Source organism: Cryptomeria japonica, chromosome 1 (assembly GCF_030272615.1).
Source record: "Cryptomeria japonica chromosome 1, Sugi_1.0, whole genome shotgun sequence".
Lineage (NCBI taxonomy): Eukaryota > Viridiplantae > Streptophyta > Pinopsida > Cupressales > Cupressaceae > Cryptomeria > Cryptomeria japonica.
In genome coordinates this window covers 277,294,388-277,301,683 of record NC_081405.1, presented here as the reverse complement: position 1 = coordinate 277,301,683, position 7,296 = coordinate 277,294,388, and positions in this window count along the sequence as shown.

Here is a 7,296-nt window from a genome sequence, read left to right as displayed (position 1 = left end):
TTAGAATGGCTCACTAAGATTGCATGGCTCTTGGAACTATGTGTAAGTATGTATCAGATGACCTCATTTTTTCACATTGAGAAGTGTACTAAAATCAAAGAGGCTTGGGATATGTTTCAAAAATTGTATGGTCAAGTTGATGAAATCAGAGGTTACAAGATTGACAATGAGCTCACCAACTTGGATCCCAAGAATTTTGATACAATCCAAGATTATGTCACCAAAGCAAATGAGCTAAGAGAAAAGCTTAAGGATTGTGGAATTGACAAAAAGGATGCTCAGTTGATATTCAACTTGTTGGACAAGCTTGCACCAGAATATGCAGCATTTGTTTCTAGCTTCTAAACTCATCGTTTGACAGTGGGGAGTTCCTACACTATACCTTCATTTGATGCCTTCACAGATATGTTGATGCTGGAACAATCTGTTGTTGAACATGGGGCTTCTCAAGTCTTCAAAGTCCAAGGCTTTGGTGGCTAATCAAGGGAATCAAGGAAGTCAAGGCAAAGATTCCAACAAGAAGAAGAAGCAATCTAAGTCAAAGCCACAGTAGGAAAAAGGGCAATCATCCTCTCCATCACAATATGATTTTTCATCCTCTTCCAAGAAGGGCACTCCACCTAAGAAGGATAAACCAACTTGTGCTTATTGCAAGAAGTATGATCATGATGAGCATCGATGCCACACCAAGCAAGTTGATGAGTTGACAAATCTTCTTAAGAAAAACAACATCAACTTGCCATCTGCCTACACAAAGAAGGATTCATCTCCTTCCTCTTCCTCACAGTCCAAGGGAAAAGGGAAAGCATTTGTGGCAACAATAGGTTCTTCACAACAGTGGATACTTGAGTCGGGTGCCTCTTATCACATGGGTTCTACAAAGGAGCAGTTTTCTTCATTGGAGCCATCTAAGGTACCTCACATTTACATAGGAGATGATACTCAAGTTGAGGTTGAAGGGAAAGGTTTAGTTGACATGGATGATGGAACATTTAAGAATGTTCTTTATGTTCCTAACTTGTCTACCAACCTTTTCTCTATCTACCAAATCACTCATAATGGGAATGGGAAAAAGGTTGAGTTTACACCTGATTCAGTTGTGGTAAAGGAACTTGATGATGATGCCTTGGTAGCAGTGGGACAAGTCAATGGCAACTCAAGGATTTATTCATTCTCCCACTTTGTGCCAAGTTCTCCTTCTAGGGCCTTGCTTACTCATTCAAATTCAGAAAGTAAGCTATGGCATGAGCAGTTTGGTCACCTCAACTACCGCTATCTTCAGCAACTTAGCACTAAAGACATGGTCACAGGTCTACCTCGAATCATTTTTTCAGAGGGTGTATCTTCAGGATGTTCCATGGGCAAGCATCTTGAGGAGAATTTTGATAAGGGGAAAGCTTGGAGAGCTTTGGAAGTTCTTCAACTTGTTCACAACGATGTAGCAGGTCCATTTCCAACACCTTCATTTAGTAAGGCTCACTATGTCCTCACCTTCATTGATGACTACTCCCGCTTCACTTGGGTCTACTTTCTTATTCATAAGAGTGAAGTATTTGACAGATTTCAGGACTTCAAGACTCATGTGGAGAAGCAATCCAGGAAAGTGGTCAAGATTATTCACACAAATAATGGAAGGGAATATGTGAACAAAAGACTTGAGGATTTTTGTACATTTGAGGGGATTGATCTTCAGCATTTTGTTGCATATACTCCACAGCAGAACGGAGTTGCAGAGTGCAAGAATAGAACTCTCAAAGAAATGGCTATCTGTATGATACATGCACATTCTCTTGATCCCACTTTTTGGGCAAAGGCTCTCAGTTGTGCCACACACATCTAGAATTGGGTTCCTCACAAAGCTTTGCAAGGTATTACTCCTTTTGAATCTTGGGCTTGTAGGAAACCGATTGTGAGACATTTCAGAGTCTTTGGGTGTCCAGCATGGGCTCGCATACCTCCGTAGAAATGCAAGGCATTGGAACCTCAGAGTATTCCTTGTATTTTTGTTGGATATCCTAAGGGTGTTAAGGCCTATAGATTGATGGATCCTGAGACACATGAGGTGTTCATTGATAGGAGTGTTCATTTTGAGGAAAGCTCTCCTAGCTTGGCCTCTCTACCTCCTCCACCTTCCTCCTTTGTGGATAGTGATGCTAGTGATTCAGATTATGAGACTCCTTCAACTCTGACTCACGGGGTTACACCTCCATAGGGTCCACTTGTAGTTGAGGAGCCTCGTTATCCACCTCCACCTAGACCTTGTTGGGCTCGACAAACACTTGAGTCAACGAGTTCTCTTGTTAGGGATCCTTCACATACATGGAGGACTCAATCATAGCATCAGGACCTTCCACATGCATTCATTGCTACCGCTTCTGATCCATGAACATTTTAGGAAGCATCAAGGGTTCCTGAGTGGGACCACGCTATGGAGGAAGAGTATAGTTCCTTGATGAGGAACAACACATGGGAGTTAGTCCCTCTCCCTAAGGGGAGAAAGATGGTTCAATGTAAGTGGATCTATTGGACCAAGTTTGTCATGGATGGTAGCACTGATAAGTATAAGGCTCAGCTTGTTGCGAAAGGTTTCTCTCAAGTTCCAAGTGTTGACTATACTGAGACCTTTGCGCCCGTAGCCAAGATGAACTCCATTTGCTTGACACTTGCTATTATCGCAGCTCATGGATGGGTTGTACATCAGATGGATGTGAAGAGTGCTTTTCTTCATGGGGATCATGATGAGGAGATTTATATGGAGAAGCCACAGGGTTTCATCCAGGATTCTTCCTTGGTTTGTAGACTAAGGAAATCTCTCTATGGCCTTAAGCAGGCCCCCGAGGCTTGGTACGCCAAGATGGATTCATTTCTTCTCTCAGTAGGGTTCACCAAATGTCATTCTGATCCGAATGTCTACATTTTGCGACAGGATGACTCTCACTTGATACTTATTCTCTATGTTGATGATTTGATCATTACAGGGAAAACCACATCCATCATTAGCAGGGTCAAATCTGCTTTGTTTGCATGATAGATTTGCTATGACTGACTTGGGTCTTTTGCACTATTTTCTCGGGATAGAGATTTCATAGTCACCTTCCGAGATTACACTATCGTAGCCCAAGTATGCTCTTGATCTACTTGCACACTTTCATATGGTTGATTGTAATCCTGCACCAACTCCCTTTCTTTCAGGTGTCAAGCTTGAGGCTTAGTGCTCTTCTCCACCAGTTGATGCCACATTGTATCGTCAGCTTGTGGGTAGTCTCATCTACTTGACTCACACACGCCCTAGTATTTCATTTGCAGTTGGCATGGTTTCTCGCTTCATGCAGGAATCACATGAGGTTCATTGGAAAGCCACCAAACGCATCCTTCATTACATCTAGGGTACACATCACTATGGGATTCACTATGCAACAGGTATAGGACTTCACTTGGTTGGTTACATAGACTCTGATTGGGCTTGCAATCTTGATGATCATAAGTCTACTTTAGGTTACATCTTTCACCTTAGTTTAGGCCCCATTTGTTGGCAGAGCAAGAAGTGGCATGCTATTGCTCTGTCTTTGACTGAGGCTAAGTATCGAGGAGTTGTTAACGCGGCGATTGAGACCATTTGGCTTCAGCAAATTCTCACTGAGTTTGGGTTCACCACTCCACGGCCAACAGTTCTACATTGTGACAATTAGAGTGCTATTGCAATCTCGAAGAACCCGGTCCAACATCAGCGGACCAAACACATCGAGATCCATATGCACCACATTTGAGAGCTGATTCAGGAGCAGGTCATTGATTTGCAGTATTGTCGTACAACGGAGCAAGTTGCAGACATATTCACCAAACCTTTCACCGAGAGTAAGTTCCAGTAGTTGCGAGCTCTCTTGGGGGTGCGGGATGTCTCATTAAGGGGGATCAGCTGACTTCTCCTTCCTCTCTTATTGGGGGGGGGGACTTTTTCCTCTTTGAGGTTTTGTCCTTCTTCTTTGAGAGTCTTTTGTACATTCATCTCTTTTGGGGGGAGTTTTTTCCCACTGGGTTTTCTCCCTTTCTCCATTTGTGAGAGATTGCATTGCATAAGTTTTCTTTCATTTGCATATTGTACATGGGTACCTATCATGGCCTAGTAGCTAGGACCCATTTTGCATTGTTGACTTGAGTCTTCATTCCCCTAAGTTGCACTTAAGGGGGGTGTTGGTGTAAATAAATATTCATCATGGATATTATTACACTTTACTTAAGTTAACTTAGGATAATGCATCTCATCGTAGTTTGGATATGAGACACTTAGGGAAGTGTGCACATAGGGATATAGTTTGTAGGAGAAATTCCACCTTTTGTGGTCTTATTTTGTTGTTACACTCCACATTCGATGGGTCATCCACCTCTTGTGGAATATTATATTATTTCTCCTACCTACCCTTGTTTCTCATTGAGCCACATGTCATGATTGTGTGCTCGTATATCCATATGGCCTTGCCTATATAAGCAGGCTCATATTCATTGTATCGGTTAATCTAGTTGATCATTTGCATATTGATGAGAATATAGTTTGTTCCTGTCATTCTATTGTCTCTCTTTATGCTTTTCATTATGCCCTTGATCTTGGCAAAATCTCACACCTTTCTTTATCATTTATTGTTGCCATGTTAGTACCATGATGCCAATATCATTATCATAGGTTTTCCTAGTTAAACAATTTTTATGTTATTGTAGTAAACATTTCTTGAACAATTAAAGATGCATTCGCATTTATTCCTCTCAAACTAGAGTTTCATTTGTAAATGACGTTTGTAATAGTTATTATTTATTCCAAACTAATATACGTAGTTACAAATTTCTAAACAAGGAGTTTGATAAGAAAATTTCCATTATTATTGAAATGGATAGATCATTTTGATTCCATTCAAGAATAAAACCAATTAGTTTCATTCAAAGAAATTAAGGTATTCTTATCAACAAGAGAATGCATTTGTATACTTGAGCAAACGTTGAATGTAATTACTAGGTTATACAAATATGTTGAATTTACTAAACATGGCTACAAATATCAAGGAAGCAATTAGCTAACATTGAGCATGACAAACGTTAGTGTAATCAACTTTTCTCCCCCTTTTTCGTTAGAATGTTGACACTTCCTTTTTCCCATAATAGAAAATTTGTTATCATTCCCCAATATAATATCTGATTTTACACTTTCATTCAGCTAGAAAACATTTCTAAGTTTCCACTCATATGATTGTTGAAACCCGAACCTAAGAACCATACATCCTTCTCATTTTCTTGTGCAACATTGCAAGCTATGAACATACTATCCTGATTTTGGTTTTCTTTGGTAAAATTTGCACTTTTTTGTCTAGAATCATATTGCTTCTTTCTACATTCATTTAAATAATACCCATATTTCTTGCAATAACTATATTCAACTAAAGATTTATCATACCTTTGGCCTTGAGATTTATTTTGAGATGATGTTTGATGGTTGCCTCTTCCACTTGAATTTCCACTTGAGCTTGATGGGTTGCTTCTTCCACCTCTGTATGAATTTCTTCCTCTACCTCTGAAATTTGATCTTCCCCTGCCTCTACCATGGCTGACTAAGACTTGTGTTTTGAAAGCATGCTCCAAACTTGAATTTTCTGACCCATTTAGCCTATGCTCATGAGAAATCAATGATGCATGAAGCTCATCCATTGAAAATTGTGAGAGATTCTTTGTCTCTTCTATGGCCACCACTATTGATTCAAACGTTGTAGGCAAGCTTCTCAAAATATTTTCAACCACTCTCCTCTCTTCAAGACTTTCATTGTGAAACCTAATTTTATTTACCAATCCAATGATTTGAGTGAAGAATGAATCTACTGATTTAGACTCCTTCTAAATTATTTCAAAATCCCTTAGTATTCGCAACTTAGCTATTTTCACCTTTTCCATTGCTTGATAGGTTGTTTGAAGATTATCCCATGCCTAGTTGGACTTTGTTGTTGTTGCAATCCTTGGAAATATGCCCTCGTGCACCCCTTGAAAAATATAGAAGAGATTTTTTGAGTTTTTTTTCCTATTATCCTTCAATATGTCTTTATCTGCTTGAGATAATGCATTGTATGTTGTTGCATCTACTTGTTCTAGGTAGCCATTCTCAACAAATTCCCATTAATCTTTTGAACTAAATAAAATTTTTATTGTTATTGCCCAATAATCATAGTTCTTGCCATTAAATTGAGGAATTTTTGGATTTTTTTGTGGGACTTATTCCTAGAGCTGCCATTGTTGACTATGAATGTCTTGCTAAAACCCTCTTAGCAAGTCTTGAAAACTCTTTGAAATCTTCAACCTACTGACCTTCAACTCTGATACCACTGATGGTATGAAACAAAGGACAAACAAAGATAAATAAATATGAACAAAGCTAGCTAACTGAAAATATTATATAATTAGATAAATTTGAAATTATATAAGACACTGATTTCATATAAGTTAAAACACAAATATGCAAACAATGTTTGATTCCATATATTTTTGAAAAAACATAGATATGTTGCACTTTACAATTTCATACACACTACTAAACACATGTTCCTTTGTTTCTCTGCTCTTGTTGTTCCATCTATTGATATAGCAATACAAAAGCAATTACAAGATTTTTTAGACACCACACAACAACAAAAAAATTGCCCTGATATTACTATTACCTTTTGTTGCAGCTATGAAACTTCTAGACTCTTCCTTATTTTTTATAAATTTTATTTAGAACTGCTTCTCATCTATTCGTATGCACAGTAGGCAAAACCAAAAATACTGAATAAATGTAGAAGATATCTGCAAAGATGATTATCATAGAAAACTGTCATGTTTTGAGTGAGTAACAAGGCATGGTAAGAGAAAGTGTGAAGCAATATCTACGAAGAGGAGAGGAAGGTAGTTGGTGATTAACTCCAACATGATTCATTCATACAAATTGAATATACTATAAAGATGACTACAAAATAAAATATTAAACATAATTGAATCAAACCTCCAAAACAAACTGCCTATTTTATTTTTAGACCCTTACCTCTTCTTAAGAACACATTTGGACACCTTTTGTCTGACATACTTGTTCACCAAGTGTACAAAGTTAATATATCTGACAAAATCGCATTTTGCTATGCTTTGATAGATCACATTGCATTCAAAATATTTCTACTAGTCTTCGCTTGAGCTACAGACCACCTACTAATCTCACACGTCCATGTGCTACTAGTGATGTCCGATAAAATATGTCTCCCTTTTATGCTTCTATTAAATTTTTCTACTTCC